The sequence below is a fragment of the Myodes glareolus genome, chromosome 4 (assembly GCF_982192425.1).
Source record: "Myodes glareolus chromosome 4, mMyoGla1.1, whole genome shotgun sequence".
Lineage (NCBI taxonomy): Eukaryota > Metazoa > Chordata > Mammalia > Rodentia > Cricetidae > Myodes > Myodes glareolus.
Genome location: NC_142029.1, coordinates 54391539 through 54418280, shown reverse-complemented (window position 1 = coordinate 54418280; position 26742 = coordinate 54391539). Strand labels below are relative to the sequence as shown.

At 43.1% G+C, this 26742-nt stretch overlaps 1 protein-coding gene and 1 pseudogene across 3 annotated transcripts in view; one reads left to right on the top strand and one right to left on the bottom strand.

Annotated features, from left to right (window-relative positions):
* Window positions 1-26742, top strand: part of Pls1 (plastin 1) — a 92250-nt gene that overhangs the window by 8994 nt on the left and 56514 nt on the right. The window contains exon 1 of one of the 3 annotated variants that reach the window (XM_048452525.3): window positions 22860-23035. The exons of the other annotated variants lie outside the window; for them this stretch is intronic. The gene's annotated coding sequence lies outside the window, so the exon portion shown is untranslated. Of the gene's footprint in view, window positions 1-22859; window positions 23036-26742 lie in introns of those variants that run through there. 3 annotated transcript variants of the gene reach the window in all.
* LOC148122268 (large ribosomal subunit protein uL11 pseudogene) lies at window positions 7565-8190 on the bottom strand (annotated as a pseudogene).

Genomic DNA, 26742 nt, shown 5'->3' with positions numbered 1-26742 from the left:
AGCTTAAGTGCATTCCCCGGGCACCGTGATGCCCCACGATGGCGTCTCCGGGCTGCCATGTAGAAACTACAGGCCTGCCACACCTTGGTTAGCTTTGGCAGCTCTAGAACAGTGGGACAGGACTCCAGGACTCTCAGTTTAGGGCAGAGTGGAGCCTGGGCGCTTGGCACCATGGTTGTCGCTGCTCCTGTGTGCCGACCTGGGAAACACCTGACTACGGCTGCTTTTGAGGATCAGGGAATGCCTTAGGCCTCATGGACTGGCTCTCTCTTTCCTAAAGTTGGAGTCTTGGATCTCTGAGCCCTTTTCTGCTTCCCAGTGTGAAGAAAAAGGGAAGGGTTCCCCTTGATGGTCACCACTGTGTTTTTCGAACATGCCTTGGGTATAATTTTTAGAACTGTTTTCTCCATAAACTGTACATTTTTGTTTATGTGCTTGCCATGCTCATTCCTTTGCACTGCTGACCGGGGTAAAAGCGGGGAGCAGTACTGCTACCGACGGAATGTTATCCAAGTCTTCCGTTTTCCTTTGCCATGTGAACGAACACTGCTGAAGAGAAGCCACACCTGTCCGTGAACGAAAACTCCTGAAAGAAAGCTGCGTCTGCAGGAACTGACTGACTGGTTAGGATCTCAGTTCTGTGGAGAGACTGGAATGTTGCACAGGCCCACGGGCTGGTTATCTTATCTCAGACTAAATTCTGACCCTCAGGAACAGTACTACCTGATTGTCCCCCTGTGCTGGAACTTGTGACATCTTGTGACAATACGGGGGAAGAACCTTTTAGAATCTATTGACTTAGCAGACTTTTTGGACTTTTACCAGCCAAAAACTAAGAACGCCATCAGATAGCATTTAAACCTATAGGAAAGTGTCCCCCATCGTGTACCCGCATGCCTCTTTGATTTACCGGCCAAGTGTTTTAAGCTTGCCTTGATTTATGACTTCCTCTGTTCTATGAAACTATAAAAGCTTTGGGAAACCCCTTCCACGTAGGAACACGGAATTTGGGGGCAACCTAAATCTGTGTTCCTGGGACATGGTTACTCAGATGGCTCCAGAATTAGCCATCCCTTACTTCCTTTTGGAGGAGAGCTGTGGTTTTTGCGGTAACAGCAGCATTCATGAGTCCATTATTCTAAACTCAGCCTCGATGGAGTTCTTAGGACATGGGAAGGACGGTTTCTGCCAAAGTTCTTGAGGGAGTCTTTCCTCTCTGCTGATGTGTATTTATGTAGAGACAACAGTAGAGGAAGGGATATTTATTGTTGTAGTCCCATGAATTGAACCCAGGTTATTGTCTGCTAGGCAGTTGTTCTGCCGCTGAGCTGTAGCCTCAGTGAGGAGCGGGCTTTTAATGTAGGCATTAAAGGGTGTTTAGGTGCTCACCATCTGGTGAGTGGTTGGCAGGGGAGCGTAATTGTCTTCTCTTCCTTTAATAAAATACCCACAACTGAGTACTTGATAAGGAAAGGTGGTTTATTGCTCTCACATCTTAATAAGCTGAATGTTGGAGATTTTGCAGCCTCTGGTGACAGCCTCTTTGACTTTGTAAGAACATTTGAGAATTGGTTATGTGCCGAACGAAGGACCTGATGTAGGAGTGCCTCTTTTTTCTAACAACCCACTTGAGAGAACTGATTGACTCTGAGAACGCGTTTGTCTTATTCCAGAAGGAGTGCCCGCATACCATTATTATCTTCAACTAAGCGCCATCTGTTAAATGTTCTAACCACAATGTAGCCTCATTGGAGAACAAGCTTCCAGCCCATGACCTTTTGGGCAATACACTCAAACCATATTTGAATCATATCAGGGAGTAGTAATGAGGAGAGAATTTCAAAGGGCCAGCTGAACCTTAGATTGATGGTAGGACAGGAAAGGGTAGGCTCCGCCCATGGCAAGATCTCTAGTGCCAGAAGTTGTTGAGAGTACAAGGTTGTAGACAAACATTATTCTGTAGCTTGTATTGAGTCATAGGCTTATCCCAGGCTTACCAGATTGGAGGTTCCTCCATGCCCGTAAGTATTTAGTAGGAAGTACCCTAGTTCTTAAAGTGCACTTATGTGTGGCTAATGCCATTTGAAATAGCTCCTAAAATGCTGTTTCTTCTGCTTATGATTTTAATGTGTATACAAAGTGACTTAAGTGTTTATACATGTTAATTCATTTAAAAAATTTAAAAATATGTACACTAGTAAGAGGACAACCAGCTACAATTCCAAAAGACACATTTGTGTGTGTTTTCTGTCTATCAAGATATATTTTATTGCGGTACTGGCAAGATGGCTGAGTGAGTAAAGAGATTGCCACACAAGCCTGATGGCCTGAGTTTGATCCCCAGAACCCACAGTGGAAGGAGAGAACCAGCTCCTGAATCACCACACATACCATATCACACCCACACTTCACACACATCACACACACATACACACACACTAATAAACTCTACTCAAATGGAATATACTATTGAGCTTATCCTTCTCTTTGGTGAAGGGAATTGAGTGCAGTGCCTCCCTGATGAGCCAAAGGAGGTGAATGACCTCAGCATTATGGTCCAGCCTTAGGCTACTACTGACCTCTGCTGATACCCAAGGAACTGATCTAGAATCAGCATGAAATGTGTGGTTGAGTTCCACCCTACAGTTGTGAGCCTTTTGTCCAGAACACCCTGCTATGTATGCTACCCATCCTTTGCCACTGAGTAGTCACCTTGGCTGTGAGATCGATTGTTGTTGTAGTTCAGTACCATATTCATAGAATCCTCTTGAATGGTATGCAGTTTAACATTTATGACTTATTTCTACGATTTTCCATTTCCTAGTTTTGGATCACGGTTGGCATGGATAACCAAAATCATAGGAAGCAAAAATCACAAATAAAAGGAGACAACTATAGTACAAAAATAGGTGCTAAAGACCTTGTTCTCATATAGAAGATGCAATAAAGTATTAAGTATGTGTATTAGCCAGTGTTCTATTGCTGTGAAGAGACAGCATGACCACGGCAGCTCTTATAAAGGAGAGCATTTAACTGGAGCTGGCTTACAGGCTCAGAGGTTTAGTCCATTGTCATCATGGTCGGGAGCCTGGTGGCATGCAGGCAGATTGGTGCTGGAGAGGAGCAGAGAACTCTGCATCTGGATCAGCAGGCAGCAGGAAGAGAGGGACGCTAGGCCCAACCTGAGCATTTGAAACTCCAAAACCCACCTAATCCCTGTCAAGTAGTGCCTCTCCCAAATGACCAAGCATTCAAATCTATGAACCTGTGGGGACCATTCCTGATCAGACCACCACAGCATGTGGCGAAAAGGGGAGGTGTATATTCAGCCACTCATTAATTCATGTTTACGCACGTTCATTGGTTTCTGAGAAGCCTACTATTCATCAGGCAATGGGATGTGAAGCGAGACACATTGGTAGAGAGTTTCCCACAGCTCAGGTTGTCCTTGAACTTGCTGTATAGGCTTTGAGGTTGAACTTGAACTCCTGTGTCTCCTTCCTCTAGCTTCCCAGTGGTAGGATTACAGGTGTGTGCCACCATGACTAAGAACACTGACATGAATTTTATCACAGTATATTTGACTTTCTTGGTCATTGTTGTTAATTTCTTATTGTGTGTCTTAGTCATAGTCTCTGTTCTATTGCTGTGAAGAGCACCGTGATCAAGGCAACTCTTGTAAAGGAAAGCATTTCATTGAGGCTGGCTTACAGTTCTAGAGGTTTAGTCCATTATCATCATGGCGGGGAACATGGTGACACGCAGGCAGACATGGTGCTGGATAAGTAACTCAGAGTTCTACATGCCGATTTTCGGCAGGGATGGAGGGAGAGTAGGCCTGACATGGGCTTTTGAAACCTCTAAGCCCATCCCAGTGACACATTTCCTTCAACAAGGTCACACCTCCTTCTCCTCAAATAGTGCCTCTCCCTGGTGACCAAGTGTTCAAGTATGTGAGCCTGTGGGCGCCATGCTTCCTCAAACCACCTCATCGTGCCTGTTTTATAAATTAAACTTTGAGCAAAAGTTCTAAAGAAAATCGTAATGTAGATTTGGTGGTTCAATGCTGCTCACAGTTTCTGGCATCTCTTGGGTCTTGGAACGTATGTTCCGTGATAAGGGGAACAATTAAGACAGTTAAGTCCCCATCTGGGCTATATTGACAGGAGGTCTTGAGCTACTTTAACCTTTCCCTAGAGTAAGCTGAATAACTTGAATTCACAATAGTAAAGTCTACTGTGATTCTTATTTATTCTAAACCAACTCCAAATATAAATTAACTTACAGGTAGTCACACAGTGGTTGACACACAGGAGATAATGTTTGCATGTGAAGCTGATTTCACCTTTAAAATAAATGAGTATTTGATTTAAATGTGTTACTATTGTGTCGAGAGAAACCAAATTGAAAGGGAGAGTAGCTTACAACAATGCTGAAAGCAATGTTTATTAATACTCTAGTTTACTACAATTCATTTTCCTATTGTAAGTGGATGGAGGGCTGTGACTTTCTTTATTCGGTGTCTTCCTGTGTAAATAAATGCATTGTGCTATAGGAGACAGAGCCTTAATTGAAATCTTTTCACAAGGTTAGTTTTACCAATGTGATTAGAATGCTTTAAAAGAGAATGGAAATAGTATGGTTTTCCTCTTTTCATTGTTTTGTATTACTTTTCTTTATTTTGTGTGCGCATGTGTTTGTGCCATGGTCCTATACATACTGGGGTTAGATGACAATGGCCGTCGGTTTTCTCCTTCTACATGCAGGTCCTAGGAGTCAAACTCTGGCTGCCAGGCTTAGCAACAAACATCTTTACCCATTGGACCAATTTTCTAGTAATTAAGAGGAAATGACTGATTTCCAAGCAATATTCAAAGGGAACATATAAGATACTCATTTTTGCAAGTGAATATCTGTTAAGTATCAGTGAAGATATCCTGTATTTGGCTTCACACCGTGGACCCATAAGAGGGGGGCCTTCAGCCATTTTTGTTCCTTTACTCTAATAAGGACATTGAGACACACTGCAAACTTCTAATGCATGGGTTCTCTGCATTCTGTTGTGGACTTAGGCACTGAGTAAAGACTCACAAAACCCGGAAGCAGGACTTCATATTAATGAAGAGGTTTCATATTAACTGCTCATTGTTAAAGACTTACATAGTCTTTGAGTTTGAGGCCAGCCTAGTCTACATACTGAATTCCAGGCCAGGTAAGGCTATATAGAAAGATCTTGTCTCAACAAACAAACAAATAAACAAACAAACAAAAACAGAAAAACTAAACTAAATGGTCAATTTTCAAATCTTTTCTTTGCCTTGTACTGACTAGCATCCCGTACTTCTCCAGCTCTATCTCCCATCTCCACCTCCTCTCTGTCCCCATGTATAGAGACTTTCTTTATGTTTTTACTAGGATCCTATTTTGTTATTTATTTGAGATCATCTCATATAGCCCAGGCTGGCCTCAAACTCTATGTTGCTGAATTTGGCCTTGAATTTCTTGTTACCAAGAATTATTAAGCATTATTAAGATTAGACTCTGAGCCCAGGCAGCCCCAACAAACTAGACCAGACCACACATTTTTAATAGTCCTATTTAAGAAAAAGTTTTTTTTTTTTAAAAAAAGCAAATAATAATTAAGGGCAGAAAAATAAGATATTTTCAATGTGGTTACATTGGGAAGAGGAACAAAGTGGTTTAGTGATCCCCATGTCCAACTTTGAGGTCCTAAGAGGAGATCTAGGTTTACCAGACTCCCAGCCTTTTCCTCCTGGGCTCTGACTAGCAACAGACTCCCAGCCTTTTCCTTCTCCCAATAGGAGATTTCTGGGGGAAATTCCAAAATCTTGAATAATAGTCTGATAGCCAAAAGGAGAAACAGAGTTTGTCTTATAATATCTTCATTCCTGCCAGGATGGTTAGTTTCTAATTCTCCTGCTGTAGGTGTGCATTGCTATGTCCATCACAGAGCATGTGAGCCTTCGTGACAGGCTTATCATAGCATAATGTTGTCATGCGTCACCCATGTAGTAGTATATGTTATTACGTGACTTATGGCGGTAATATTCCATATTGTATGGCTGCATCACTCTGAAAATCCACTTGTCCAATCTGTCTGGAGTTTCCTCTTTTAGTCATTTGTCACGAGCATGTCATATTAGAAGCACAGACACTCTTGGCATCGTTCTACAATGTCAGAATTTATTGAATAATAAATTCACAGCCTGTATCAGTTTCATTGGCCACAATTTACCTGGTAGTCCTGATTCCTCCTGGTACCTGGCCATTGGCAAACACAGGCTCTTCCATTCCAACCTGAATCACTCAAAGGACCCTGGCCGTACATTCTACTTGAGGCATGGACACACAGATTAAGAACACAGAGTTCAAAGAGGACTACTGGAGGCAGAGACGGAGGCAGACATGAAGGACTGAATCCAGAGAGCTGTCAGACAAAGAGATGGATGGGTAGATGGCGTTTCTAGAGAGCACCATTCTGAGCTAAAGCCCTAGAGACCTTTAGGAATTCTCAGCCTTTGGGTGTCCCAGAATAGTGGAGATGGCAGGTTGGTGTGGATACTGAATTGTAGTGTGAGGTGCTCTTCTTGTGGGGTCCAGGTGAGAATGTCACTCCCTTTGTTGTTCTGGTATGGTCATTAAACACATGAACCTGGTATCTGTCTGTCCACCTGTTTCTCTCTCTCTCTCTCTCTCTCTCTCTCTCTCTCTCTCACACACACACACACACACACACACACACACTTTTTAAAAAGCACAGTAAGTTTATTTCTTTTCAATATTTATTTATTTCATGTTATGTGTATGAATGTTTTGCTGGCCTGTGTATATGTACACACGTGCCTGCCTGCTGATGCCTATGGAGATAAAAAGAAGACATCGGACCCCCTGGAACTGGAGTTTCAGACAGTTATGAACTACCATGTGGGTGCTGAGAATAGAGCCCCTGTCTTCTGTGAGAGTCAGTGCTTTAAGTTCTGAGCCATCTCTTCAGCCTCTAGATACAGTTTTAATACCCTTGTGCCTGTGTGTGCTCAGTCTACTTTGATAAGTTTGTAGGTGTTAACCTTTTCGTTTGCATCAATAAGTCGTGAGTCTGTGCCTCATGATTCATGCAGGACAGGTGGTGTGCATAAGCAAGCTGTGAAGTTCTTCCTTCTCTGTGCCTGTATTCAGATGAAGGCAGCGGAGTCACTCAGGTCTAAAAGCCACTGTGTTGTGCAGTATGGAGGAACTCAGAGCAGGGCGGAGCTTGAACTCACAATCCCACTGAGTGACGACGCTGTTAGGAACCTTTATAGAGTTTTTTTTTTTTTTGAGGAAAATGCATTTGTTTTTCATCTCTTCCTTTTTTTCTGTTTTTTTTTTTTTTTTATAGCAGAATTTCTCTGTGTATCCCTGACTGTCCTGAAATTTACTCTGTGGACCAGGCTGGCCTCACACTTGGAGATCTGCTTGCCTCTGCCTCCCAAGTGTTGGGAGTAAAACATGCACCACCACCACCTGGCTTTATTTTCATTTCTTTTTCTTTTTTTTTTTTTGGTTATCAGATGGTCTTTTATTGAAATATTTTCTCTCGTTGCTTCTTAGCTAGCTGGACATTCCACAGCACCACTGTTGATGTCATCAATGATGTCATGAGGGTGGCGCCCATCCACATTGCAGCCCACAGACTGTGCAGTACCCAGGATCTCTTTAATAGTTCCAGAAAGTTCTCTGGCTAAAGACCTGTGTCGCATCTGCCGGGCAATGTTGACGATCTCGTCGAAAGTGATATTTCCACTGTGTTTAATGTTCTTTCTGCTTCTTCCTGTCTCTTGGTGGCTCCTTGGGGGCTTTGATGATCAGGGCAGAGGCAGAGGGCACCACCTCAATCTGGGCCTGTCTGTTCTGGATGGTCAGTTTCACTGTAATCCTCAGGCCTTTCCAGTCACTGGTTGCCTTGGCAATATCATCACCAACTTTTTTCGGAGACAGACCCCGGGGGCCGATCTTGGGGGCCAAGGCGGATGTGGCGCCGACCTCACCTCCGGTGCACCTCAGGTACACAACTTTGATCTCGTTGGGGTCGAACTTGGGCGGCATGGTGGAGGTGGCTGGTGTCGGATGAACCCGGATTCGGGACGACCGAAGAAAGTTGCACCGTTGCCTCCTCCGAGCCGAAAACCGAAAAGCTTTATTTTCATTTCTTAACTTAAAATTTTACACGTGTGGGTATTTTGCTTGCACACAGGTCTGTGCACCCTGTGATGGTCCAAGGAGGTCAGAAGAATGTTGGACCCCCTGAAGCTGGAGTTAGGAACAGTTGTGAGCCACCATGTGAATAGTGGGATATGGCACTGGGTCCCCTGGACGAGCAACCATTGTGCGGCCATTGCGCTTAGCTGCTAAGTTATCGCTACAGACCCTGCTTTTATTTCTTGTGGATATTTGTAGTGTCCAGAAGAGGAAATACTGAGTCACATGGTAATTGCAAAGAACTGGCAAACCTTTTCCAAAGTAGCTGTATCTAGCAGCCGTGGGAGAGGTTTGTGTTTCTCCAAATAATACAGTTCACTAGTATTTGTTATCTGTCTCCTTAATTATGACCACAATGGCAGGTGTGAGATGGTATCTCATTGTGGTGATGCTAAAAATTACTAATAGACTTTATCTTTTAGATAAATTTTCATAGAAAATTTGAAATAGAAAATTTCAAGCAAATGTGCAGCATATTCCCTGTGTCCCCTCACTGGCACACTGCCTTATTACTAACATCTTATGCTGCATTCTATATTAGTTATGATTAATGAGCTCATATTGTTCTATTACTAGAATGCACAGGGCACTTGTTATTGCCTTTGTTTTACCTCTCAACCCTTTGTTCCAGGATCCCATTCTACTTTTAGCTCTGAGCCTTTAGGCTCTCTGTGGCTGTCTCAGTTCTCATACTCTCCTTGTGTTTAGATGGTCTTGAGACTTTTGAGGAAGAGTGCTTAGGTTGCAGGATGCTTCTCTGTTGAGATTTATCTGGTTTTTAAAAAAACAAGGTTTTTTTTTCTTTTAATGAAATAAACTGTTGACATTCATTGGCTTTTAGTATCAGAGCAACTCATGTATAATTTAAAAATATATCATCAGAATTAGCCATCAGAATTTGTAGAAAATTCTCAGGCCTTTGAGCACTTCAGTTGTTTCTGTAAGATGAGCAGAAATTGAACTCTAGGTATACTTTCCTTCAAGGACTTGACTCCGTTGGAAGAGGACCAGAGTAGGTCACAGAATTTATCTTTGAGACAGTCACTGGGGAATCTTGTGTCAGGCAAGGGCACATTTTCTCCTGTTTTGAGTGTGACAGACAGTGTTGTTTTGTGTGTGACAAGTCATGAAGTCAGGTGCTGTCTCCCAGAGACATCCATTCCCCGGCACTCTGGGGACGAGCCCTCAACTTCTGTTAATTCTAGAACTCTGCACTAGTGCCTTGTGAAGGGGGAGGAAGCTGAGGCCCTGGGAGGCTGAGCTGTTGGGCCTGAGAGACACAGTCTGACAGCAGTGGTTCTGAGGTTTTCACTCCAGGCTCTGGAGTTTATCTAAAGCAAGAACCGATGGACTTAGGGAAGAGTCCTTACCTGACTGGACATTGGGATAGCATCTCCCTGTGTCGCGGTGAGGAGAGGTCAGTCCCTCCAGCTAGCTGCACACCTGGTCACTACCAACAAAGGGGAAGTTGGCTGGTTTGGCCGGGGCCATAGCTACATCATGTCAGGCCATGAACTAGTAACTCTGGCATAAGTCTCCTAGAAGGATGGAAGAGTGAACTGAAATACTTAGTGATAGTAACGTGCTAATCAATTATAAGTGAGTTTTGCCATAAACTAATGAAGTTTTTAATGTGGTTGACTGATTTAGCAATTTGATTTTCGTTTCCAGACACGGCCACATCTTCCAAGGAATAACAATCAAAATTTGCTTCTTTCACATTACAGTCCTTCAGGTGATGGCCCTAATGATTAAGCTAACGGGTTAACGGTATTTGGTATCTTTATGTGCCAGGCTTTCAGTGTTTTATACTAAGTCATGTAATTTAACAATTATAACTCAGGAGAGGAGATATGTCTGGGTGGCGTCACCCCAGAGAGCGAGGTCTGGGAGAAAGTGAGCTGAGCACAAACGTTTATCTGTCTCTGGTTTCTGTCTGCACATGCAATGTCATCATCACTTCTCTTCCTGCCGCCATACTGCCCCTGTCGTGATGGAATGTACCCTCACACTGGGCCAACATAAGCTCTCCCCGCTTGCTACTTTTGTCTGCAGTGGGAAAAGTAGCTGTTATCGATCTATACATATGCAGTTTAAGACTGTGCAAGTCTGGTGACTGCCAGTTCTGAAAGTAAGGCTAATGCTGCGCTAAACTCCTAGGATATTTTTTTAGTATGAGTACTCCGAACTGATTCTCTTCAGGTGCTTTACTGATGCTTCTCCCTGAATGTGTTTGCGGAGCCTGGCACGGTAGCACATGTGTGTAGTGTAGCACTGAGAAACGTGAAAAGAAGGATCAGCCCTGGGTTACATAGGGCGTTCCAGGTCAGCTGGGGTCACACAGTGAGACCCCGTCTCAACAAACGGACCACTGAAAATTCCATCAACTCAAGTTTCTTATCTTTCGACGTTTCTGTCTTTTGCTATAAAGAATGAAGGAGAGAAAAATTTGCCGGAGTAATTGTCTCAGGGTTACTATTTATGTACTGCCACACCATGGCCTAAAATAACTTGGGGAGGAAAGGGTTTATTTGGCTTATGCTCCCACAACACTGTTCATCATCCAAGGAGGTCAGGACAGGAACTCAAAGAGGGCAGGAGCCTGGAGACGAGCTATACAGAGGCCGTGGAGGGGTGCTGCTTACTGGCTTGCTTCCTCTGGCTTGCTCAGCCTGGTGCCTTGTAGAACAAAAGGTCACCAGACCAGAGATAGGATTACCCACAAGAGGCTGGATCCATCAGTCACTAATTAAGAAAACACCCTAGACCAGTGGTTCTCAACCTTCCTAATGCTGTGACTCTTTAATACAGTCCCTCATGTTGTGGTGACTCCCAACCATAAAATTATTTTCATTGCTACTTCAACACTGTAATTTTGCTACTGTTATGAATCGTAATGTAAATATTTGTATTATCTGATGGTCTTAGGCGAGCCCTGTGAAAGGGTCATTTGACCCTCAAAGGGGTCTTGACCCACAGATTGAGAGTGGGTCTATAGCTACAGGCTTGTCTATAGCCCAGTCTTCTGGAGGCATTTTCTTAATTGACGTTCCCTTCTCTCAGATGACTTAGCTTGTGTCATGTTGACACAGTGAACATAAGCAGAGACAATGCTAAATGGTACAGAGGGGAAACAGAACTATCTATGAAAAGTAAGGGCCTTGTAAAACCACGGAACTAGACCACTCCACAGCTAGGAAGAAAGGTTCTGTGGGGATCAAACTGCGAAGCCTGTTTCTCAGGGGCAGAAAGGAGAAAAATGGTGGGAAAGCAAGAAGATTTTATATGATGGCCAAGCATTGTGGAAGGTCTTTGAGCTGATACAGGCTCTTTAGATTGACCTGGAACTGGATGTCCTTGTCTAAGGTAGTTAACCTTTGTGGGTGGATTAAGGGAAGTTCCTGGTTAACAGAAACCCGACTTTAGGCCTCAGTTTATCCAATGACAAGCCTTCTACTTTATCGGGCTGGGACATTGTTTAGAGCCCTCTCACCAGCCTTGCCATTTTGGGGAGCTGCTTTGGACCTGGCATCTATTACATCACAAATCCATCACTAAATGGTCATATTAAATCTTAGTCACATTCATCTTTCTAGTTGTGACCTCGGCGACACGTCGTTTAACCACAGTCCTATTAAGTGTTCCAGCGTCTGCTGTGCTGTTTGCTTTTGCACCTGTTCATTTCAGTGTTAATGATCGGGTATGTCCAGTGACTTTGATTAGATATGTGCTTCGTGTGCACCTGGCAGCTGAGATTCTCTAACTTGCTTTGCAACTGTGAGTAAATCAGGTTGCTTTCAGCCATCTTCTAATCAGAATGGAGGCCCACCCACTTAGCTAATAAAATCACCTGTCCTGGAAGGCTCTGCAACCCATGAGTTTGGCACTTAAGATCCAAACGGTCAAAACAAAAGGTAGACTTCCTAGATACTTGTGATTAAGGAAAATATCTTTTTGTTTCAGCCAAAATTTTAGAGCTTTGGAATAAAATTATGCAACCCTTCTTGTATCTATCTATATCTATATCTATATCTATATCTATATATCCCATGTTGTTCAGGATGGAAGCTGATATTTGTTTCCACTAAATATTTCATCTTTCTAGATTCTGTTATAGGAATAAAAACACTAAAGATTTCAAAATGCTTATTTTGCTCAGATTTCATCTAAACGTGGAAGTGCAGTGTGTTGGTAATCATTGTACTTAGATGCTTTAAGGACTGCAGTGCTAAAGCTGCCATAGCAACACTACTGGTTGGTAGGTTTTCACCTCTCTAATGCAAATGAGAAGGCGGAGGCACAGAAAATAATGTGAATTGCCCAAAGCACATTGAGTGGTCAGAGCAGAATCAGATCTGCTCATGCCAAAGCTATACAGTTAACCAATTAGTTTGCTCTTAGATGGGCTAGCTTCTGGGTGATCTCTGACCAGAGCTGCCTTTTGAGTCTTTCTCAGAGGAGCCTAGGTCTCGGGTGATTGGGGGAGAAAACAGGAGTACCTCAGCATTGCCATCTATTTATTAGAGGACAAAATTTAGAATTTTCAAATTTCGTTCCTGTTCAGATTCCTGGCCCTGCTCTAAAACTTCTGAAGGAGAATCTTTGGGGTCTAGGAGTCTGCATTTCTTATCACCCCTGTCTGTTCTTAGGACTGTAATGAGAATGGTACCAACTGACAGGGTAGCAGGGACAATCCACTGAGAAGGATAAGACAGGCTGGGTGGTGGTGGCGCATGCCTTTAATCCCAGTTCCTGGGAGGATGAAGCAGGCAGATCTCTGTAAATTCGAGGCCAGCCTGGTTCACAGAGTGAGTTCCAGGATAGTCAGGGCAAGAAACCCTGTCCTGAAAAATCAGGAGGGAAAAAAAGAGAATAAGACAAAAGTCTTAGCCGGGTTCCCATCTTTTTTGTTTTTCCAGAAAGGGTTTCTCTACAGCTTTGGAGCCTGTCCTGAAATTCACTCTGTAGATTAGGCTGGTCTCAAACTCACAGAGATCCACATTTCTCTACCTCCCAAGTGCTGGGATTAAAGGCGTGTGCCACCACTGCCCAACTCAGGTCCCTGTCTTTAATAAAGGCCTCTGCTTGGCATTATCGGCAAACTCATGAATATTTACATTTTTGTTTGTCTTTTTAAGATGCCAAACTAATCCTTGCCTAACTTATAAGTTGTTTTTTTGTTGTTCTTTTTGTGCTGAGGATTGTTGTTCTTTTTGTGCTGAGGATTGATCATAGGTCCTTGTCCATCACTCTAGCCCCAAACCAGTGCTCCTATGTTGTACGTAATGTGATGGGAGTGAAAATTTTGTCTAAGCAGAACTGTAAAGACAACATTGGTCCTCTCCCTAGACATCTTGTCCTGCTCTCACCTCCCAGGCCTCCACGTAATTGCTGTTTTCTCTTGTTATCAGTCCAAGGCCAAGGTGATACAATCTGCTGATTCTGGAATAAAACTGCCTGAGTCTGTATTAACTCTCTCAATTGCCCCCATTGCTGCGAATCTAGCAGTGTAACTGATACAAATTTATTACCTTCCTGTACGTAGGTCAGGAGTCTGGCTTAGATCTCACAAGGCAAAGTTAAGATATTGGGCAGGACTGTAATCTTTCTATGGGGTCAAGTGAAGGAGCATTTCAGGGCTCATTTCCAATGTTGGTTGAAGTCGTCGACCTGAGGTTCCCCTTCATGTTGGATGTAAACTCCAGAGTTATTCCCAGCATTGGAGGCCACCTGCGCCCCTTCACTCAGGTCTCCTTCCTCGCATATTCACAGGTAGGGATAACAGGTCAAGCTTCTCTACACTTGAATCTCTTTCCTCCTCTGATTTGAAAGACTCTTGGACCTGCATAGATAAACCAGGGCACATTTCCCTTACCAACTGCTGCAAAAGTCCCAGGTCTATGTCCAGATCCTGCAGATGATGTTAGAGGTATCTTCAGGGTATTTTATTGCCTAATATTGACATATTACCTCTTTTGACAAGGAAGACAGTAGTGATTATTGCTTCCGATGAGCGCTGAGCATTAATGTTAATCAAAAGTGATAATGGGCTGGAGACGATGACTCCCTGATGAGAGCACCTGCTGCTTTTGCAGGCAGCCTGGGCTCAGTTCCCAGCACCCTCAGGGGCAGCTCACGAACCATCTGCTGGTGCAGGAGAATTATCTGTATTCTGTCAATCATATTTTAATAAAACGCTGATTGGCCAGGCAGGCAGTATAGGTGGGAAAGCCAGACAGGAAGTAGGGTGGAGCAAAGAGACTGGGAGTATTCTGGAAGCAGAAGCTCTCTCTCAGCCACTCCTGCGCAGATCACTGAAGAAGCAACATGTAAGCTGCCCCTGCTGGAAAAGGTACTGAGCCATTATGGCTAACATAGATGAGAATAATGGGTTAATATAAGTTATAAGAGTTAACAAGAAGCCTGACCTAATGAGCCAATCAGTTTATAACCTTATGGAGTCCTGTGTGTAATTTCTCTTTGGGATTTGCCGGCTGTTGGGGTACCGGGCGGGATGGAAACCCCAACAAGCCGGCCCTCATACTACATATGGCGCCCAGACGTGGATAACTGAATCCACAGAAAGCCTGAGAAAGCTTGGAAAAGAATAGAGTAAAGCATGGCTTCTTGGTGGCAACAATTTCTCAGGTCTACTTTGCTTGCTAGAGGCAAGCAAGCGCTCTCATCTGAGAGAGGCTTCCTGACTCAGCTTTAGCTGCAAAACCTTGCAGCTCTTTTAAGAGGTCCTGCCGCGAAGCACTTAAACGGTGTTGATGAAAAGCTGAATGCATGCTTTTCGGTTTTCAGCCGTAGCAGGAAAAAAGCTGCGCTATTTTAAAATGCTGTCTTTCTGGGCCGTCCTGCCAGGGCAAACTCTGACTCTTTTAGGCAGGCAGTCCGACTGAGTGTAGTCTGTGAGCAGAATGCTGCAGCTTGCTTGCTGGCAAGGACCTTGAAACGCCATAGAGTTGTGGCAGTGAACACAGCTCTGGCTGGTACCTCAGCCTTGAGGCTGAAAAGCTAAGGAATGAGCTGGATCTAGCCGTCAAAGCCACAGCTCTCCATATTGCTTAGTAAATTAATGGCTCATGTGGTCAGAAAAAGAAAAATATACAGTAAAGAGAGATTCAAAGACGAAGAAAACCTCTAAATGGTTTATAGTGTGTTACAAATAAATGCAGGATAAAAGTTAAAGTTCTTAAAGTAAAAAGAGAGTGGTTATGTGTGGTGGTACACACCTTAAATCCCAATGCCTGGGAGACAGAGGCATATTGACCTCTGTGACTTCAAGGGACAGAGGTAGAGATTGACCTCTGTGACTTCAAGGTGTGGTAGTGCACACCTTTAATTCCAATGCCTGGGAGGCAGAGACAGATCTCTGTGAGTTCAAGGTGTGGTAGCATACACCTTTAATCCCAGCACTGGGGAGGCAGAGACAGGAGGATCTCTGTGAGTTCAAAGACAGCCTGGTCTACAGTGTTATTCCAGGACAAAGATATACAAAGATCCTGTCTCAAAAAGTAAAAGTAAAAATAAAAGAAATAGAGGTTAAAATAAAGCCACATAAAGATGGAAAATGCACAGAGAATCTTCATACTGTATGCTTTTATGCTCTCTTTAAATTGTTTGATTGCTGAGGAAGGAGCAACAACTGCTAAAAGACTTTTGTTTATAAATGCTGCTGAACTAACCCAAGATAGGAATTTTGAAAATACCTTGGCTTCAAAACTGAAGTCAAAAGGTATGTTACTTTGGAGAAGAGATTTTGCTTTTGTTTCCACAGAAAACGAGAGACTCTGGATTTATTCAGAGTTAAGAATAATCACCTTTGACCAAGGGAGGCCACCTGAAAAATCTCCGATAGGAACAGATGGCCCAGATGACAGAGGTCTACATCCAGAACTGATCCAAGACTGCTGCCTGAGATGATCGAGACTCACAGGATACTCCAGTCATGACTTGATTATAACTCTAAATTTTCTTTAGGTCCCCTTAAGACTATCAGCACCCCCAACCAGCAGGAAGTAGCCTGAAATACTACGCCCACATTCCCAACAAATGGATTATGGGTATTTTCCTTTGTTTAAAAAAAAAAGAGGGAAATGGTGCAGGAGAATTATCTGTATTCTGTCAATCATATTTTAATAAAACGCTGATTGGCCAGGCAGGCAGTATAGGTGGGAAAGCCAGACAGGAAGTAGGGTGGAGCAAAGAGACTGGGAGTATTCTGGAAGCAGAAGCTCTCTCTCAGCCACTCCTGCGCAGATCACTGAAGAAGCAACATGTAAGCTGCCCCTGCTGGAAAAGGTACTGAGCCATTATGGCTAACATAGATGAGAATAATGGGTTAATATAAGTTATAAGAGTTAACAAGAAGCCTGACCTAATGAGCCAATCAGTTTATAACCTTATGGAGTCCTGTGTGTAATTTCTCTTTGGGATTTGCCGGCTGTTGGGGTACCGGGCGGGATGGAAACCCCAACAAGCCGGCCCTCATACTACAATCTGCCACTTGAGTTTCAGGGGATCTGACTCCGTGTGGCCTGCACAGACACCAAACATGCATGTGGTACAAGTGCCTACATACAGGCAAAAACCCTTCTCCATATAAGAAAAAAAAATCTTAAGCAAACAAGAAAACGTGACTTAACTAGATATTTTTTTTAAATTAAAATCATGTCTGGGCCAGGCTTTCAATAGTTTAAGAGAGCTGTTTCGAGACTTAAAGTCAGGCGGAACTGCAGCATCCCTTACCTCCGTGTAGGAAGGGGAGATCATTTACGCTGTGCCTGCTTCTATGGTACACATAGGTTCAGGGAAAGCATTGTGATTGAAGTAGGCACACTCCTACAGACAGTGTACTTGCTTTCAGGTGTTTGTCGCCTGCCATGGGCTCCCCTGCCAATGCACCTTTGGTCATGTTCCTTAGATACTTATTCTGCCCTTCCTTCCAGCCACCCGTGTGCATTATATTCACAAGTTCGACACCTACTTATTCTAAGGGAATTTTTTTTTCAGATGTTAAAAAGATGGCATTTGTTTTTTTCTAATTGCTGAATTAAGATGATCAGAATCTCTGTGGTCTGCCAGTTTCCAAAGGCTGATTTTGAGTTCTATGTCTCCCTCCACCATTCTTTGCAGCATTGGGGAAGTCCCTGCAGCATATTGGATATGGTCGATATTAATAATCACTAATTGAACTGTGATGAAGCATTGAATTAAAATAACTTTAAATAGTGTTACATATCTATCCAAGTTCTGCGAGATATATGTTTTATTTCCTTAGAACATTTCTGTCAAAAGAACTCTGCTGCAAATGTCTAATATAAGTAAAACTAGGATTGTTAAAGATGAGGTTTCCAATTCTTACTTTATTGAGTATTATGTTAATTCATATTCTACCAGATTACTTAGTTAAAAAATATTGAGGGCAAGGGCATTGAAAAGTTTTTCCTGTTTTTGAAACTTTAATTAACAAAGACATTCAGACAATGTCATAAACTGTAAGTATAGAGCCCGACAAATTTACAAACTGCTGCTGTTACCGGGTACCAAACTCTTACCTACTACCTTGATGCCTTAAAAGTTTTAGACCAAGGATGACTTTTAAGACACGGAGAGCTGTGAAGATGGCTCAGTGAGTAAGGTGTCTCCTATGCGGGCCTGAGGACCCTATCAAGAACAGGTGTGCAGCACATGTCTACAAAGCTAGGGCTGAGGGATGTTGAGAGGCAGATCCCAGAAACTTGCTGGCCAACCAGTCTAGCAGACGTGTGAGCTCTGGGTTCAGTGAGAGACCTTGCCTCAAAGAATGAGGAGGGAGATGTCCTATGTCAACTTTTGGCCTACATGCACACACAATCACAAACCACACACACACAACAGAAAATATTCTTACAGACACTGTAACAAAGCTTTTAGAAACAGATCTCCCTCCAACTGTGTGTGTATCGTTATTCATATATATATATATATAAACATATATTTATACATGTGTGTTTACACACACATATATATGTATACATATATACATATGAGTTTACAAAGATTAAAAGACGAGGCTCCTACCCTGGGGATGCAATCACACAGGTTCTAAATGCTCTTGTTTTGCCAAATATTTGAGTTACATACACAATTTTGATTCAGATTTGGAAGAAAAAACATTTGAACGTGAATTTGTGTATGTGTGGGGTAAGAGAGTGTGGAGGCCAGGGGATACCTTGCAAGGATCGATTCTGATTCTCTCCTTCTACCATGGGGGATTCTGTGGATTGAACTCAGGTTGTTAAGCATCAGGCTTGGTGACAAACAACATTTACCTGCTGAGCTATCACGTCAGCCCTTAACACAGAAGTTTTGTTTTCTAGTAATTAATATACAGTGTGATCATTGAGATTATGGTTCCCTCGAATATTCGAGTTAAAGCCACATTATATACTTGGCCTTATTGGCATCACTTTGCTTTATACAGTTTTTAGCAGTAGTTTTGTTTTATTTTATTTTTTTATTTTTTATTTTTGAGATAAGATGTTGTGTACCGTCGGGTGGTGGTGGGGCACACCTTTTTTTTTTAATTGTATTTTATTTATTTATTTATTTATTTATTTATTTATTTATTTTGCCATTCAAAAATTTACACTTCCTCCCCTCCTCCCATTCCCCTCCCGCTCTCCCACTCACTCTCCTCCCTCTCCCTCCCTCCTTAAGAGAGGGCAGGGAATCCTGCCCTGTGGGAAGTCCAAGGCCTTCCTCCCTACATCCAGGCTTAGGAAGCTTTGCATGCAAATAGACTAGGGTCCCAAAAAGTCAGTACATGCAGTAGAAACAAGTCCCAATGCCTTTATCAAGGGCTTATCAGTCAGCCCCCATTTTCAGTCACATTCAGAGAGTTCAGTGGATCACATGCTCATTCAGACCCTGTCCAGCTGGATTTAGTGAGCTCCCATTAGAACAGGCACACTGTCTCAGTGGGTGGACCAACTACTCGCGGTCCAGACTTCCTTGCTCATCTTCTCCCTCCTTCTGCTTTCCAACTGGATCTTGGGACCTCAGTCCATTGCTCTGATGAGGGTCTCTGTCTCTATCTTCATCTGTCGCCGGACGAAGATTCTATGGTGATATTCGAGATAATCATCAGTGTGGTAGTGGGACAAGGCCAATTCAGGCACCCTCTCCTCTGCTGCCCAAGGACCTAGCTGGGGACATCCCCATGGACACCTGGGATCCCCTCTAGAGCCAAGTCTCTTGTCAACCCTAAAATGGCTCGGTAGGACACACCTTTAATCCCAGCACTCAGGAGGCAGAAGCAGGCAGATCTCTGTGAGTTCGAGGCACCTGGTCTACAAGAGCTAGTTTTAGGACAGTCTCCAAAGCTACAGAGAAACCCTGTTGTGAAAAACCAAGTAGAAAAAAAAAAGATGTCACGTATCGTGTACTGTGGGCTGATCACAAACTTGTTGGATAGCAAGGAGGACCTTGCATTTCTGGTCCTTGTGTCTCCACTTCCCAAGAACTGGCGTTTCAGGCTTGTGCCACTACGCCTGGCTTCTATTGCTACTTTTGAGATAGTGTCTCTGGTATTGCCGAGGCTTGCCTCAAGCTCCTGGCCTCAAGTGATCTTCCCTCCCCAGCTTCCCCAACAGCAGGAAGTACAGGCGCAGGTCACCATACCCAGCCTTTCTACATGTTCTCTGAGATGAAGCCATTGTATTTCCTCTGGAAATTTGGCTGGGACTTACAGTAAGTATTGACAGTAGAAGTGGCGGTCCTAGGACGCCCATCTTTCTGTCCACAACACTTCTTCAACAGGGCAGACACTGAATGGTACACAGTATTTGAGAAGCTGGTCAGAGCTTTGTCCCTCATTCCCCGTCCTGTCTCTGTTCAAGGATGCTTGCTGAAATGTCTCTAAGAGCAAACTCATTTGAAATCACCTTGGTACCAACATGAAGGCTTTGATAGATCATGGTGCCATTAGACTGTATGAGCTATCATGAAAGATGTCTTCAAAAGGGATTTAATAACACAAAAATTCTTCTTTCCTTTGAAAAAAAGACATTCTTGTACTTTTATATGTGCATAAACGTGTGTATATCTGCATGTGAGTTTGTGCTTGTATGTGCTGGAGTTACATGTGATTTGTGAGCCATCTGATGCGAGCACTAGAATCCGAACTCATGTCCTCCGCAAGAGCAGTAACTGCCCTTAGTGCTAAGCCAGCTCTCTGGCCCCCTCTTTTCTTTCTTTTTTTTCCCCTAAACCTAGGGACTCCTACTTTCTGGGCAAGTACTGGACCACTGAGATACACACATAACCAAAGGACCTTAATTTTTAATTAAAAAAAAGTCATTGCACGCATCATTGTATCTACAACATAGGGACTTTTTCATAAAAGTACATAATGTCTGTCCAGCATACTTCCTCCTTCCCCATTTTCTTTCCTGGGAAGTTTTCTTTTTCTGCAACACGGTTTCTCTATATAGCCCTGACTGGCTCTGTTGGACTTGCCCTGTAACCGGGCTGGTCCGGAACTGGAGATCCACCTGCATCTGCCTTCCAAGTGCTGGGATTAAAGGCTTGTGCCACCACCACCTGGCACTCAGCCTGCATTCTTATAGAGCTCACGATCCACAATGGGCCCTCCCACATCAATCACTAGTTAAGAAAAGACCCTCTAGGCTTGCTTGCTCACAGCCTGCTCAGTTGGTGGCATTTCTCAACGGGAGGGGATAGTCTAGCTTATGTTAGGTTTTCATAATTAGCCAGTACAGTTTATATCCTCTTTCACAGCTCACGTGTCCGGAGCGCTGCCTTCTGACCTACTCTGCCCTACTATTACCCTTTCTTGGTCTGTTTTCTAAATGGTACATGAAATAATGGAATTCTTAGTGTGAGAATGGTTAATTCATCCAACTTTCTATTTCTTGTTAAATCTCAAGCCCAGGACAAATGGCTGAGGTGCTTATTTAGTATATCAAAGAGTGCTCTGGTTGCCAGTCTCCCCCCCCCCCTCCCCACTCACAAGTACCTGTTAGAGAGTCCTCCTGGCTGGCTGGCGAACCCCACCCCCATCCTACATCACTCCAGCCCCAGAGCTTCACTTCCCTGCTCCTCAGTCTCTTTTCTCCTGTATAACCCAGCCATTTTGGCTACATGCCTTCTTGGTTCTCTTACTTTCTCTCTTGGCGTACTTGGCTTCTGGTCCTCTGTCGGCCCCTCCTCTCTCCTCTCTTCCTCTCTCGCTCTCCCACCTCTCCTCTTGGTGACTGGGTTCAGTCTGTTGACCCCTTTCAGTTTGGACCCTTCTATATGCACATGACTGTGCTTGCCCTCCTACCTACAATAAAACTTTCTCCCCAACCATACCTTGAAGCAGCCATGTCTGCATTTTTCATTCATTTATGAATTCCTAAAGACAAAATCCTCAGTCCCCCTGCCCCCCGACACTTTGAGCCTGTATTGGAGACTGGTGAGTTTGTCTTAGGGCCCATGCTCTCCTGGAGTGGTTCTGGGCGACCCAGACAGAACATATTTCCTCTTATTTGTCACTTGGAATTCTACCCGACTCTTTTTATTCAGCCAGCTTGTGGCCTTATAGAAGAGAACCTCCCTTTATTTAAGTGCGCGTGTGTAGTTTCATCGAGGCACACTGTAGGAATAGTAGACTGTATCCCCAGTGAGTGGCAGGTAGCTGTGTTTTGACAGGTGTATGCAATCATAAATTCTCCACGATCAGAAACACACAGCATGTGCATTGCTACCGAAAGTTGCCTCATGTCCCTTTGCATGTATCCCTCGGTCATCCTTGTGTTCTGACAACAGTTGCTCTGCTGTCTGTCACCACAGGTTAGTTTGCATGTCTCGAATTTTACATTCACGTCCATGAAATTCTAGAAGTACATGTAATACGAACTTTTGTTTTAAAGTTGCTTGTAATTTCAAAATTACTTTTTCTTTCACTTTGTAAAGCTGTTTTGTAACATCTATTTTTTTTATGGAGGCATTATAAAAGATATTTTAGACTTCCTCCTCAGAATGTGCTGCCACCACACCATAAATATGGGTTGTAAAGTCGATAAGGAAACTGTTCTTAGGCCAGTTTAAAAGTAGACTTGGACTCTGACCCTTGATGCTCTCCCTAGCATAACACTGCATAGGTGGTGTAATGTTTCCAGTTCCTGCTTAAAGACAATGTTTATGTTTGTTTGAAATTAGTCCAGTGAGTTGGAGTTAGGGTTTTTATTATTATTATTATTATCATTTTTTTTGTCTTAACACAATTTGTTAATTCTTTCTAGGAAACATAAATTAAGGCTTAATGATTTCCTTTGCATGATTCAAAAATATTGGCATTTACGATTAAAGTGACAAAGGAATATTTATAAAAAATAATACAGAAATTCAGAGGACAGTCCCATTTCAAAGTCTGGATGAGCTCACTCTCTGAGGGAAGGTGAGGTCTCACAATATATTTTAAACACTCTAACTATAGTAGATTAGACATAGTGATGACATCTACAGCTCCAAGCCACACCTATGTTTCAGGCTGACCTTTCTACCTAGGCCAAATTCTTTTGAGATTAAAATCTATAGTAGTAGGCAGAACATTCGTTTCGGTGCAGAGTAAGTTGCTTGCTTTCTTTGGTCAAACACTGTCTTTGGCGGATGGTTATCCAAGGACAGGCACAGCTCAGAGAGACTGAATTTTAAATCTTCGGGGTTTGTTTCTCTGGCCCTCCAACTGCCAGGCGCTAAGACCCTCGGTAGCAGGAAGCAGGTATGTGTGCAGATTCTTCCCTCTGCCAGGGGCAGCGATCCCAGACAGGGCTGCTGTGTTTCCGTGCGAGTGTTAAATTGAGCAAAACAGCCTTTCTGATTTTCTCACTAAACTCTTCCTTGCTCTGGGGTGACTTTACATAATCAATACAAATGATAGCTTTGGTGTGATGGCCACACAGTTCTTGATTGTGTCTTCCAAAATTGATAAGAAAGGAGGTCTTTGGTCTGTGCAGGGTTGGATTTAAAAACTGCACATAATTCTTGAGTAGACTTTGATTTTCTATTCAGGAATGGATATGAACTATTTGAGAAGGGCTAAAGTAACTCAATATCCACTTGGTATTGCCTCCCAGAAATTCTGTGTACTGTTGCTTTAAGCCTGATTCTTTCAGGTCAGTGAATCGACTCTTACTGTATATAATGTTGTTGTGGATAAGCAGAACTCCTGTTTTTTTTTTTTTTCTCTGAAGAGATTCTACAGTTATGTTTTTTGTTTGTTTGTTTGTTTTGTTTTTTAAAGCTGAGGGCAGGGCATTGTTAGTGATGCAGTGTTGTGTCTGTGCACCTGGGCAGTGAAGAGAGCCTCTAAACGGCAGTAAATTCTCATTTTTGCGCTTCTAAATCTTGAAGAGCCAGAATTAACAGGAGATCATGTTCTTGCTTGAGGATTTCAGCATTGCATTGACTTGGGGACAACAATCTGTCTTTTAGAAAGAGTTTCCTTCTAACCAGTTTCTGTGTGAGTCTGCCACCTTTCACTCTAGTCATTTAAGATGGTTTGTGGGTTGGACTGTTTTCTCTCTAAAGCAGAAATCGAGCAGTTCCCAGCGCACACAAAGCTAAGACGGTCTTGAATGATGCATGCCAAGGAAACTCGGAAAGCGATACAACTGGCGATTTGAATAGGTCCAGCGCCAAAGAATTAAGGGCTTGTGCATTCTCAAAACGGAGAAGCCTTTCAAAAGTCGAGCATGGTCCTCTGTGCAGTGACCTTGAACACTTACACCTTGGTGTACCGTTAGGACTCAACCTGTTCTGCTCTGGGACGCGGGCAAAACGTTTAAAGCATTTCTGTATGAATGACAGTGTCGAGTTACTCCGTGGCTTTTCTTAGGGAAACAAACTCATTATGACCAACTAGTCCTAGAAAGTGAATGCCATAGAAAAATGTCACATAGTTTAAAAAACAGAACAAAACCAAGCCAAGCCTTCCTCAGAGCTCTCTTTGGAGCCTAAATTGCTTTTCCTATGTTATGCCCAGACTTCAACAAAGGCCACATCCTTGGGCAGCTCTTTTCATAATGAACCAGCCAGTCGCTCCATTGTGTTCTTGTGGAGCTGGGGGATAACATTCCTTTATGATCCTCAGTTTAGATCGTCTTACCACCCAAAGCATGATATTTGATGACCCTTATTAGGTTACTTTGCGTAGCTACAAATGTTGTTCGTGGTGTAGCCTTATCAAGCCTTTTGAAAAAGTCCACATCCTTCGGACCCACAGTCCCTGCAGGAAAGGGTTCTGTTGCTGGGATCCTGGTAACAGGAGTCTCTGAGACTGGGGCAGCACGGGGGCCAAGCGGGCGCTGAAAATGCACACACATCCCTAGCTCTCAAGTATTCCGCTGAGGACTGGCCTGCTTTCTTCCTTTTAAGTGCTGATTTTAATCTCAAACTCTGTGTTTCTGTGGGTTCTTAGAAGACTGGAGAAAGATCATGGCTGTTTCTGATCATGTTCTTCTAAAAATCAAGGTTGCTATCCTTTCCCCTCCTTCCAAATGTTTTGGATGCAGTTCTTATCCCCATGGGGCAGAAGAGTCCAGCAAACCACAGAGGCAAATGGTGCAAGGATTCATATTTCTTTACAAAGTGGGAACTTTGTGAACTGGTAAAGACATGACTGAACTGTTCCCCCCCCCCCCGAAGTCTCTCATAACGACCCCCAGGCATTTGCAATTTCTCAACTCCCTCATCAGTAAAAACATGAGGGCGCACACCGTTTCCAAGCAATAGGTTGTATGAAACATACTCATGCTCTCATGAATAAGGTACATCTGAAACACAGATGAATTTATGTTTGAGAACAAGAGTTAGGAGCTGGAGAGATGGCGCAGTTGTTAGGCACAGCCACTGCTCCTGCAGAGGACCTGGGTGCAAATCCTAGCACCCACGTGGTGGTTCACAACCATTGACAGCTCCAGTTCATGGGATCTGATGTCCTACTGTGAGCCTTGCAGGCCTGTAGTGCACAAACATACATGAAGGCAGAACAATCATACTCATAAAGTTAAATAAGTAAATCTAAAAATGTTCTTAGAAAAATCCAGGATTAAAATGGAGACAGCATTCTTACTTAAAAACAATTTCACCATTCATTGATTTTCTGGGAAAACCAGCTGTAGTTTTCAGAAAGACTGTTTCCTTAAAAACAGTTTAGAAAGCCGCAGGCCTTCTGAACTTCTTACCTCTCCTCTTCAGTAAGCACATACTAGGCCATGCTCCTTCTAATAAATAAGTTTTATTAAAGTGGTCTTCTCTCTGATAGCTCACTATACACACACCCACACCCACCCACACACACACACACACACACACACACACACACACACATTCCAAAATCCAAAACAGTTCAGAATCTGAGATTCAGGCATTCTTGACACAGAATGTCCAACCTGTATATATTTTAAATTTACTACTTTACTCATGGTCAGCTTAATGTGTTCTGGTAAGATGGTTCAGTAGTTAAAGTGTTTGCCACCAAACCAGAAATACTGAGTTCATTTCCCAGGATCTACATGCTGGAAGGAGAGACCTGACTTCTGCAAGTTGCCCTCTGACCTCCACATGTGTGATGTGGCCTATAAGTGCATACCCATAAAATAACTAAAAATTATGACCTTGAAAATGTATTGCTAATGATAAGGACTTTATAGTTTCCTTAACTAATACTTCATGGTACATATATACACAGGATAATGTTTGCCACCAATGGCTGAATTTAAAGTGTTTTGAATAATCTTGATAATTTTGAAATTTTTGCCTAATACATAATCATAATTTGCTTTTGTTTCATTTTCTACCATAGGGAAAGCTGTTTGCTCATCTAGTGAAGGCAGTTTAAATATCAACCAGATTGCACAATCTCTCCCAGGCATATATAAGCTGCAGAAAATTGCAAATACTGAAAGTAAAGAGAGAGAGAGACAGAGACAGAGACAGAAAAAGATGAAAGAATGAATGAGTGATGGACCACAATATAACCTTTTTTCCAACTTTGTGTGTGTGTTTGTGTGTGTGTGTGTGTGTGTGTGTAGGTGCTCACAGAGGCCAGAAGAGGGCATCAGATCCTTTGGCACTAGTTGTAAGAGGTCGTAAACTGCCCTAAGTGGTGCTTGGAAACCAAATTCTAGCCCTCTGAAATAGTAGCAAGCAGTGAGCCATCTCTCTTGCCCCCAGCCTTTTCCTTATGGAATGTGTTCTCCTTTCCTGGGGCATCCCGTTAGCCATTTCTGTCATAAAATCATCAACCACATGCACCTGGTTACCAAGCTATTGACATGTATCTGTTAAATATTCATGAAGCTAAACTGGTGCCTCTCTGGTTTTAAAAGTAAACATAAGGTGTTCTAATATTTACCTCTTACATCCTGATAGAGACCGGAATTCATGGTGACCATGTTGTGTCATTAGGAAACAAGAGTGTGGTGC